The sequence below is a fragment of the Mytilus edulis genome, chromosome 11, assembly GCF_963676685.1.
Source record: "Mytilus edulis chromosome 11, xbMytEdul2.2, whole genome shotgun sequence".
Taxonomy (NCBI): domain Eukaryota; kingdom Metazoa; phylum Mollusca; class Bivalvia; order Mytilida; family Mytilidae; genus Mytilus; species Mytilus edulis.
This window is the reverse complement of record NC_092354.1, coordinates 49,276,667-49,289,908: the sequence shown is the minus strand read 5'-3', so window position 1 is coordinate 49,289,908 and position 13,242 is coordinate 49,276,667.

Genomic DNA, 13,242 nt, shown 5'->3' with positions numbered 1-13,242 from the left:
TTATTTTTGTTTTATAATTTGATTAAGAAATATTTTCATGGACAGTATTTCACAGTGAACATATTTTCCCTAATGTATTATTGTTCGTGGGACAAAATTTCATATCATATATTGTTTACGGACATTATTTCATCGTGAAATATTGTCATGGACAGAATTTCATAATGAAATATTGTCCAGAAGGAGGTGACAAAATGTCATGGACTAGAACACTTTTTTATAATGTAAAATTTTCCTGGACAGTATTTCCAAACAAATTAGATCAGTGATGATCATGGGTAACCTGTTACAGGACTTAGGACTATTCTTACCAGTCCTAAGACGACAATTAAGTGAATTTAAAAAGGGTATTTGGTTCTATGACTGTATTTTATGACTGCCAAAATGTTAAATGCAAACAGGTCTGTTACTACTCAAACTTCGAAACCGGTCCTGCAAAAAGCTAACTTTAATTTGGACACTTCTGATCGAACCAGACATGCTCTTTCGTTAATTGTTAACTGGTCTGCTAACACTTACGTAACATGTAACCATACTAACCTGGTAATCAAGATCGCCTTACATCGATTACTATTATATATTTTTAAATGTCTCTGTTTCTTGATATAAGTTATATAGAATAATTATATTTGTAATTTTTAATTAAGCAAATCTGTCTATTATCAAAACAAATTTCATAAAACGAACATGATCGGTTTCGTATTTTGAGGTACAAGTAAACATTACTGTGTTACACAACTAGCTTTCAGATAGTAATGTTACCAATAAGTGACGGTACAATTACCCCATAAGATTAACAGTACTCACTGGCTACATGCAGCTCTATTCGAGAATATGAATTATTCGAATCAATTTCATGTAATATGTATAAGCCTTCATCTTCACGGGGTACATTGTAAATTTGAATGTCTGTATGCCTTGTGAAGTTGCTGACTCTTCGTGTCTTTCTAAGCCTGCTGTGAATGTAATATCTACTATAGAAAATCTGCTCATTGTGTATAAATTTCAGTATTGGTGACGATCCCACAATGGCACATACTTGTCCAATTTGGGAAGATATACAGGACGAATCTATAACAAAATAAAATAAAAACATACATGATTAGTCCACATTTTTCTTTAAGAACCACAAATTACTTAAAAACTTTACAAAATTTCTCCATAGATATAAAGCATTGGTTTTGAAGCTTGGTTGTACCCGTAAAAAACTTATTTCAAACGGGATAGCACTTCTCAATTTTTACGGAAATATTGTTTACCGTGCCAAGAAATTAAGAAATGATACTTGTAAACTTATCGATCCTTTAAATAAACTTATTCTAAAAGGTAAACAATTGAAAACTGTAATTAAATCATTGAATATTGTTAAATTGGTACTAATATTGATTTTGTAATCAGTAAATTAAAAGCAAACTAAATATTTTTGTTATATACATATACACATTCATTGATATACAATCTGTCAATACCTGTATCTTGGCATTGCACAAGGTTATGTTTTTGTCTGACTGTTTATGACGACTTTACTATAAATCCATTGGATGATGGATGTGTACTGATTGATAATTTAGTCTTAGATGCATGATTTTGTTGTTGTAGTTGTTAGTGGCTTATAACTAGCTGTCAGTAACTGCGAGTACTCTGATATATGTACTTAGTGTATTTTATTGTTTGGATGTACAAGTTCACTTGTATTTGTAGTATTTGTATTGTTATCCATCCAACACGGAGCCTTGGCTCACAACGAACAAAAAGCCATAAAGGTCCCAAAAATTACTATTGTAAAACCATGCAAACGGGAAAACCAACGGTATAATCTATATAAAATAACGAGAATTGAGAAACACGTATAAATTACATAAACATACGACAACTACTGTATATCATATTCAACATCAGATCAAACATTTGCAGCCTTTTTCAACGGATTTTTATAGGTCGTTCTTATGTTGTAATGTTACACCGCTGTCCCGGATTAGAGGGAGGTTTGAGATCCCGCTAACATGTTTAACACCGCGACGTTCTGTGTGTATGTGCCTGTCCCAAGTCAGGAACTTGTAAATCAGTGGTTGTCGTTTGTTTATGTGTCACATATTTGTTTTTCGTTATTTTTTTGTACATAAATTAGGCCGTTAGTTTTCTCGTTTGAATTGTTTTACATTGTCATTTCGGTGTCTTTTATAGCTGACTATGCGATATGTGATTTGCTCATTGATGAAGGCCGTACGATGACCTATATTTGTTTATTTCTGTGTCATTTGGTCTCTTGTGGAGAGTTGTCTCATTGGCAATCATACCACATCTTCTTTTTTATATGAAGCTCAGCTTTTGGTGCGAAAATCTCTCACTGTACTGAAAACCCATTGTAGGTATTGAGCTGTTCTCTGATCGAACTTAGTTTATTTTCTACTAATTAACATATAACATTTACTCAGTGGTTAAAGTTTTAAAAAATTGAATAACTCTCTCAAACTATCCTTGATTTGTAAAAGTTTGTTTATGATCTAAAGCATGTATCTTGAAAACATTTGTAAAATATATTTCCTGTTTTTCGTATATTACTTAAAAATAAGCTTATTTTTTCCAGTTAACATTACATTAGTCTGCAGTTACATTTTGTAAAACATTATTTAGATTCATAACCCATCCTGGATTGTAACCAAATATGGACAAAAGATTCTTACAATCAAACGATATTGTATCTAGAGGAAATAGTTTCCCCATTTTATTCAAACTGCGACTAACAACAAAAGTAGGTGAGACACTGGGTTCCGCAGAAGCCTTTCGAATGTTTTTATTTCTTTTAAATACTGTGCAGTGTTCCTTCAGAATACTCCACAAGTACCGGAGCGAAATGTTCCTTGCCTCTTCTGTATCTTGTCTGCCATCGGCATGGCAAAACACACAATTTGTCTCCAAAGATGATTCGCTCATTTCTTGCAATGCTAATAACGTAGCTCTTAGTTATATTTGAAATACTGATAGATAAATAACATGAATTGTTGGTCCAATGTCTGAAGCATACACAATTCATTTCATTAAAAATAATACGTTGTATGTTTAGCGAAGAGGTATCGATCAAAATAGGCTGATTCATGAGTAGTTTTCGAAAATTTTCTGATTTGTCTGTCTGGTGCATGTGGTGATATTACGCTTACTGTACCCATACCATAATGGAATGCAGTTCAATATATATTCATGTGTTTATAGATTTAGCTCTCATATATAGAAAATAGTGCAAGAATCTATAAAATATAGCAATCATGAGGTCGTTAAATTACAGTTTTTAACATTTATTAAATACATTTGTTCTACTCTATTTTTTCTTTCCAACTGATTCACACAAATAGAAATTAAAATGCTGACTGTTGCTTCTTCAAATCCTAAAATATGTTTTATGAGTTAATCGAGTCACTCTGTCCTCAAATATAAAATTTATAAGCCAATAGAAGTAAGTGTTTTATAATCAACATGATAATAATATAATATAAAAAAAATTAAAAAAAAAACACTTTGAAAAAACAACCATTAAAGATATGTATAAATAAACGTATTTACGTTTACAGACATAAATAACCAGATGGTTTTATTTTGACAGATCCTGTAGTATCTTCCCCGACCTTGAAGACAACTACATTAAAATCTGTGTATAGGTAAAAACCCAAAAGTGGCAAATAAGAGTAAATATTCAAGTCTATCAGTTTCTGGTACTTCTAATATAATAAAATCATATTAGTGTGAAAAGTTCACGTTTTATTTTGGCTTCCATATATCACAAATGTGCCGAAAGAAACAGATGGAATACTTTCCTCTATACTGTGTGAACAGATGCAAAATTGCTTTAGAGGTAACTATACATTTCGATGTTCAATTTTAAGGAACCAGAGCATACGCTATCTTTTATAATTATGTATAACAAACCAAAATAAGGAGTGATAACCATAGTCTAAAATTAAGCTTACAATTTGCCAATTTGATTTTCCATGTAATATGTAATATTTGCAACTGACGACAATTATAAAACACAGCTAACACCAATCAAATGTATGCACGTAATGATCAACTTACCAGAGATGTTAAGCATTATTTTATATGTACCAATCCAATTGTCTATCCAGTAAGATCCTATGTCACTTGCTGTTACATTTATTATGGAAACTTTTAAAATATCTGGACGTATTACAATGTTGTATTTTTCCGCTGAGAAGCTAGAAAAATATGCTGTTCCGGATATTTGGAAATAAAGCTCTTGGAATAAATTTTTAAATGTCAGATTTATCGATGACATTTCCGTTTTAAAAATTAAACTTGAATCTGTCTGTACGGATTGGTCTGAAATAACATGAATAATTTTTGAAAAAATCAACTTTCAAATGAATAAGAATGAAAATCATGCTTGCGAATCATTATCGTTGTTATAAAAAGTATTGCAGTAATTTCAATATTAGTTAATTGATCGTTACGATAAGTTATTTATTACTTTGGGGTCGGGTGGTCTAGTGTTTTAATTTTGGCATACACAAAACTGCCTTTCTGCAAATAATTTTACAAAAAAAAGTTACACCAAGTTAGAAAATTATAGTTGGATGAAAGACGTGACCTTATATGGACTATATCATTATACTCTAGAACGTTAGAGTCTTAAAACATCTTTCGGTTGATAAAAACGTATTTGCATCCGAACACCACTCTTGCTTACTCTTTTCGATTATTTAATTAAATGTACATTTCGTATTTGTTTACCTTGTAGGTTATACATAACGAATTCTGTAATACAATTGTTGGTCTAGATAAAATCTGGCTTTTGTAACAGTGCATTCACAAGTGTTTGCTCAATGAATGTATTCATATTTGTTACTGGACGTAACTCAGTCATTAATATATATATAATATACATTCAAGTTGGACTGATCATTGAATCAAAATCATTTGAGTATAACTTAAAGTTCTACATTCTTGTACACATGAAAGGCAATTGTCAATACCGTGACCTGGCATACCCACATATGCAAAATTGCAAGTACAAAATGTACATTAGTATCTTGAAACACCATCTGCTTATCTTTCTGGGGTTCATGAAATCAATACAAAATAGTTAGTGATGTGTGCTCCTTGGTCGTCAGTTTTTATATAATAGTATGTTGTGATGAATTTTGCTTCCGTCGTCTTCTGTTTTGGTCATGACGTTCCAATTTCTCTCAAGCATGAGTTGGAATGTCGTTTTGTTTTCTTCATATCTCAAATATATCCATATTTATAATTTGTCAATATCCTTAACGTGATCTTACCTTGTACAAATAAACAAATCAGACAAAGGTTTGCAAAGCCCTAAAATGAAATGTATTGTTTATGTTTAAACAAATATAAAAATGGATGTAAGGATGAAAACATCTCATTAACTGTTTTTTTATCTGTTCGGTACAACATCTACAGTGTTTTGATTGATTTCCAAATTGTATAAACAGTACTGTCACCAAGCCTTAACTAGATATTATCTATAAATTATTGAATCAATTATAACAAACGCATGTTTTGTTCATAAATCAAATGTCTGGTTTAACTTTAAGATATATAACAAGATTTCACATGTAAGGTAAACATGTGAAATACGTTCAAAACACAAACCAGTATATACTGTTGGGATTTAAACATACGATAACACAAACTGCATAAGCCTTGTACGCCAGAAAGTCTATGTAAATGGATACTTTTAATACATGAAGAACAAAAGTGATTGTATCTACATGCATGTTACCCTGTAGAGTGTTTACTTACATGTTTTGTGATTTGAAAGATCTCTATTGATATCAATAACACTTATGCCGACATTTTAAACCGTAAACACGAAAACTACCCAAAGATGTTTGTGTAATAAGAAATGTTTTGAAAATATGAAGATCAAAAACGAAATTATCAGATAATTAATAACAGCCTACCATTCGTATTGCCATTTTATATATACTATGACCTATTTCCTTGTTTTACATTCAAGTAACATAATAAGTCAAATTGTGTCAAGTGTCCTTCATTTTTTTGTAATTTATCATTTGAATAGGAAATAACAAGTATATACTCTACAAAGGAATTTGATCAATCACATTTTAGTAATGCTATCATATGTATTATATTTCAAGTCCTGGCGAAAGGTTACTAAATTAAGTCTATATCAAATCAGCTGATTTATATGGAATTTTTTATTTAAGATTTCAGTTAATTTAATCACCTATTATCCACTGTATGGAAATGTAGCAATTCATCATTTTGGTAAAAAAAAATCCCATTACCTGACTGGAGGAAATTGAACACTGTTTTATGCTGTATGAAAATAAGAATTTCACATTGTCTGTGGTTTTTTTAAATACAAGAGCTGTTAAAATATAATGACTTTTAGGTAACAGAATTTGTATTTCACTTGGCCTTCTCACTGTTATGATTTGAGTGCCTCATATAATGTTTACGTAGACCAAATTATACACCTGTTATCTTTGATAAAGTTTTACCAATATTTGATTGAACCACTTCTGGTTCCAGACAAGCCCAGTAGCATTTCGGAACTTCAAGGCTTTTTCTTATTTTTAACTTAGGGTTGTTTTGTTATTCAAACGTTTTAATAAGAGCATCATTTGAGAGTTCAAATATCATAAATCATCAGTACGACTCAGTTTAAGAACTCAAATCAAAAGTCAAAAAAAGAACAAATTGGTATCACTTAAAACATCGAATTCATTAACTATTTAAATGTCAAACAGTCAAACCAGATTCCCAAGCGTTTACTTTTTACGTTTACACTTGTATTTAGACGGATAATGTTTTACTTTGTTAAATGGGTATAATTTGTAGTGTTTAACAAAATTCACTCAAATGGAACTACGTCATAACTGTTTCAAAAGAAAATTCAAATTCAAAACGGAGGTCCCTAATCAAAAGGCAAAATTAAAAGCTGAAATACATCAAATGAATGCATAAATATGTCTTATTCCTTACTAAGTACAGGCATTTCCTTATGTAGTATGATAGCTTGCTTAACGTACACTTGTATGACAGTCACATATTATTTTATTATACTGACAAAAATGTGTCAACAAAACATACATTATCTTTCAGTCAGTTTAGTTGAAGTCTGGAGCTGGCATGTCAGTTAACTGCTAGTAGTCCGTTGTTATTTATGTATTATTGTCATTTTGTTTATTTTCTTGGTTACATCTTCTGACATCAGACTCGGATTTCTCTTGAACTGAATTTTAATGTGCGTATTGTTATGCGTTTACCTTACTATATTGGTTAGAGGTATAGGGGGAGGGTCGAGATCTCACAAACATGTTTAACCCCGCCGCATTTTTGCGCCTGTCCCAAGTCAGGAGTCTCTGGCCTTTGTTAGTCTTGTATTATTTTAATTTTAGTTTCTTGTGTACAATTTGGAAATTAGTATGGCGTTCATTATCATTGGACTAGTATATATTTGTTTAGGGGCCAGCTGAAGGACACCTCCGGGTGCGGGAATTTCTCGCTACATTGAAGACCTGTTGGTGACCCTCTGCTGTTGTTTTTTATTTGGGGGGGTTGTTGTCTCTTTGACACATTCCCCATTTCCATTCTCAATTTTATAACAGGCATAATATAGGTAAACAATGATATCGGTACTGTTAACTTGACACAATTATGAACCTGTTTCAATGTAAAGATATGGTGTGTCTTAATGAAATAGACGTCATTGTTGGCATTATTCGTATATCACATATGAACTGCTAGAAAAAAGACTAATTGTAAGTTACTTAACACAGCATATTCTTGGTTTATGAATATATTTTGAGCTGGAATGGGAAATTAAGCAACAATCGTAGTTTTCAACTGCAATTTTACAGCGTGGTAATCATTTGTTTACTTGTACCTAGATGTTTCAATAACACTTGCATCAATTAAAAAAAAAAAGATTAATGATTAATCAAAATTCAGGTTTGACAGAATTGATGTTCATCGAAAATGCACAGTGTTTTTCTGGTCTTTTCAAAAAAGAAAATCCAGATTTACCTAACCAATTGTCCGATAAAGGTTGTTTTAGTAAGTCACTCAACGGATACTTTAATTTAAACGCATGAAATATTAAAAAAAATGTTAAAAAAAATAACACAACAATGACTTTGAGCGCCTGTCCAAAAGCGGGATCTTCGTTAGTTGCTACCATGTGTCGTATACGAGTTAGATTTAAAATTTTAGGGATTAGGTGTTGTTAGCAGATAAACAAAATGTATCAACAAAAATCGAATTACAATGTAAATTTTTTAAAAATGACCTTATAGGTTCATAAAACCTAACAAAATAAACAAATAGAAATAAAGGAACAACAACAATGATATTCCTGACTTGGTATAGGCATTTTTCAAAAAAAAAGGTTCAGTTAAATTGAGATTTGAAGGCAGCTTAAAATTCCACTTTTACGGAAGTTGTTCCGTTGACAAAATGGAGTGAGATCTTTATTTTTTTTTTTAAAGTTATTACGATGTTTTTTATAGACTAAGGATTAGTGAAATGCTGACTTTTTGGATATAAGCATGTCTATTATCGACGAAAATGTATAGCCGTAAGGGTGTCTCTTTAGTTGAGTTGGTCTAATTATATGGCTAACGTTAACCCGAGGGAACTAATATTATGTAAAACAAATATGAACATTAACAACGGTATTTTTGTGACAATTTTAGTTTTACAAGATAAACTCTATGCAACAGTTTATCACAAAAGGAACGATTCTTTTAAAGCTAAAAAAATTATAAGCAGTAATGAAAGGTCTTATCACACTATTTAACGAATACGCTTTGACGTGTTAGATGAAAATTAAAGTCACATGGTCCGAATTATAAAATTATTCTCTATGTTGACATATAATTTACAGATGTATTTACAAACAAATACATGTAAGCGTAAGTATATGTATATTCGTAATTATATGTATATTGTCAATTTCTATGGGATATCTTAAAAGATAAAAATAGTATATTCATGAATGCACAAGATACACTGACAATGATGGCAAATTAACATTTATTAATTGCTTACTCTAGTTAAAAAAAAAGAAAAATTGAATTGTTTTGTTTGATAAATAAAATTTAGAGAGGCAAAACTTTGTTAGAATGTACTATAAAATATTTCAAAAAACAAACGAAACAAAAAAATACATCGTGTCTGTTCTATGTTATAGGTAAGGCTGATATATGTAGTGCTAATTAACATTGTTTAAAGAAACTACTAATCATGATTTTATGAAGAAAAAAATCAGACATAAAAGATTAGGACACCAAACGACAAGACATCATAACAAAGAGCATTATTTGTATGTATAACATCGTATACATTTAGTAAATCAAAATTTGGAGTGTGAGTGTATCTACTTTGTTGATTTTGGAGGTAGACTTTTCAACAAAATGTCGGCATTCATATGGGAATGAACTGTGTGCTTCTCCTTGCCGACCTCTTCTTATTTTCATATGAATCCGAGTTCCTTCAGACACTTTTCAAAAACAAGAAGACTAAAGAACCCACTTTCAGATAAATTGATGACGTTCTTTCCATTTACAATTTGAACTTTTCTGATTGGGTTTCATTAATATATCCCCCAGAAATAGAAAATATAGGAACAACAGTCACGGCTTCCTCCGCCTCATTTTTAGACTTATACCTCGAATTTGAAATACACAGTCATTTCAGTACCAGAATCTGTAACAAACGAGACGATTATAATTATCAATTTCTCCCACCTTAGTTTCAATATACCAACTTAATCTGCATTTAAGATATACATTTTCCAACTTATTCGGTATTCTAGAGCTTGAAGCTCCTACTCAGACTTTGTGAAATGGCACCAGGGTCTGAGCAGAAAGTTGATAAATCAGGGGTAAGTCAAGTCCTTTTCTGAAAAAAATCACTGTCATACTTTAAACGACAAAATTATTTTATATCTACCTGTGTGACGTCAAACGCGCGATTATACACAACTTCTTAAACACTTTCAATTATGTATAGCTGAATTTTACATAGATTAATAAAATCGTATAATAATAAAGCAAAATGAGGATACTTAATTTGATGTATGTCTTTTTGTGCTTCTTTGTTACATTTGGTTGCTTTTATAGTGATTAAGATGATAACACAATGTTGACTGCTGTACCCCTATTTTTTGCATTTTTACCTTGTTGTGTCTGTTTGTTTTGTTCACGCATCGTTGTCAACATAATGGTATTTGATGCGAATGTCATACAAGTGAGAGGTTTAGCTAGCTACAAAACCAGGGTCAATCCACCATTTTCTACATAAGACAATGCCTGTACCAAGTCAGGAATATGGCAGTTGTTATCCATTCGTTTGATGTGTTTAAGTTTTTGATTTTGCCATTTGATTATGACTTGTATCTAGAAATTGACTATGATGGTCGGTTGAAGGCAAAACTTTACAACAAAAGAGATGATTTCAGCTTCCCAATTAAGAATTTAATGTTTAAACCAAGAGTTTTTGATTTTGCCATTTGATCAGGAACTTTCCTTTTTGAATTTTACTCGGAGCTCAGTATTTTTGTTATTTTACTTTCTACTATAACTAAATGTAGTTATAGTTATCCTACAAGTCATATACTCATACATCTTTCCGGCAAAAAAACCTGAACAGTTTTTATCTTGCCGAAGATTCATTTTCATTAATGTTTTTTTTTGTATGTTTTCATTTGAATTGTATGATGCTTCCATTTTTGGTGATCTATCCTATAAAATTAGGTTGATAAGGTATGATTTACAATGATATAACTGATTAGCAGAGACCAAATGGCATAGAAGAAACAACTATAGATCAACATATGACCCTCAATCTTGTTCGTTTATAACGTGAACAATTTTATCTTTTGTAATTTAATTTCTGAATGTTTTTTTTTTTAATTGATGTTGCCTAGTTATTTTAAGCGCCAAGCTCAGCTGGGGTAAAAGCGTGGCAACGCCCTTCTAAAATGATAACTCGTTATGGGCTATTGTTTATGCATGTTGATCAAATTTAAACAACTCCCTGAGGTTGCTAAGTTGTCTGATCCGTGGTATAATGTCTACCCACTACTGTCAAATATCATTTACAAGCACACTATCATCATACTTCAAGAAATTACAGCATTCTTTGATTGGTTGCAATTAGTTATTTGACATAGGTAAATACCATATAATTATTCAACATTCCCGATGATTAGAGGCACATGCTTTTTTTTTATCTTATTCAAATTGTGTATTGAATCAATGCCAAACTTGTCATTCAAACAATTAACAATTGTTCAAACACAATGATCTATTCACAATTGTTACAATGACCTACTTTTTAATTGGTGTTGTGGAAATGACAGATTTATATATGAAAATAAACAATAGAAATGTCGATTGAAAACTTCCTCTTAAGTGCTTGGGGAAACAAACAATAAGAAAACGGAAATAGTATTGTTAGATTGAAAGTATGATTTGATTATGAAACAACAATTAATAAACTAAATATAAAAAAGATGTGTGCAAATATGAAAAAATTCAACATACGAAACCAGATGACACGGAAATTCGAAACACTATACTACACCACAGTGGTGAATCAACTTTAACTAGCCCCGAAATGACAGATGTGAAACAATTCAAACGAAAAACCTAACGGCTTAATTTAATTACAGAATAATGATCAAAAAAACAAATATGTTACACAGCAACAAATAGTCACATACGGGAATCTGATGTTCAGTAGTTGTCGTTTGTTGATGTGGTTCATAAATGTTTATCTTTTTTTTTTCATTTAGAAGCGGGACTGAAGATACCAGAGGGAGAGTCAAACTCATAGATAAAATATAAACTGACAACGCCATGGCTACAAATATAAAGACAAACAGACAAATAATGCTGAAGACACAACATAGAAAACCAAAGACTAAGCAACACGAACCCCACTTAAAACTTGGGGTGATCTCACGTCCTCCGGAAGGGAAAGCAGATCCTGCTCCACATGTGGCATGCTTTGTTTTGCTTATGATATTACAAATCCGATAAATAGTCTAATTAGGTAGGTCACATTTGTGAAAAGGGAAAGGGTATTGTAGTTACGACATAAGGCATTATATAAATTATACTTAAGTTTACCTCTGTGAATGGTTTTACATTGAACATTTTTTGGGGTCCTTTGTCGCTTGCTGTTTGGTGTGAGCCAAGACTCCGTGTTGAAGAATGTACTTTAACCTATAATAGGTTACTTTATTAAATCGTGACTTGGATTGAGTCTTGTCTCATTACCACTCAAACACCATCTTCGTATATCTACATACAGAATGTGGTGGAGTTAAACTCGTTGCAAGGCGACACCGTCCCTCCTCACCTGGGAAAGGGGTGTAACAGTACAATATAAAATCAAACTATAGAATCAATTTAAAAAGGTTTTACAAATAGAAAAAACATCTAACAAAAACACAGAATGGATGTTGACGGCTATTTATACATCAACTCCTCAGAAAGGCAGAGTACAGATCTGAGGGTATTTGCAATCACTTACAGCTAGTTTAAAGTCATTAACAACAAATGGAGAAAAAAAAAGATGCATCTAAGCACAAATAATAATAATTGTCTTTCTATAAAAAAAAAACAAACTAACAGTAATTATTGTATTTTACTTGAGAGTTTACTAACAGTATTTTAGAAACAATAGTTTCACCAAGGCTAATAATAGATGATATACAAATGAAGAAAAACATTTATTTTAATGACATTTTGTACAAAATGCCTGAATATTTCTCGGAACACAATTAAGTAATAAGTTGTGATACTACATCAAGTGATACAGATCTATAACATGTTAACTGTCTTTCAATTTCAGGTCTACCCGTCCATAGCATACCGTATGACTGTGTTTCAAATGTAGACTCGTATGTCAACCAAGAAATGTTTTCAAGACAGATACATGTGACATGTATTCACAAACATAATTGACATAAGCATTCTATATTCTATAAACACATAGTTAATATGGAAATCTGCCAATACGATACATTATGATATACTGTGGTTTCAGTACAATTTGCATTTTTTTTTATATTTGATTTCGTGGGTTTGCAAATATGTGTAAACAAAGCCTATAGAAAATTTGTAAATCGTTGAATATCTGAATTCTTGTTCTCTTGAATTCTTACAGTGCCATGGCTCTAATATAAAAGACTAACATACAAACACAATTTTACACGAACTCCACTAAAAT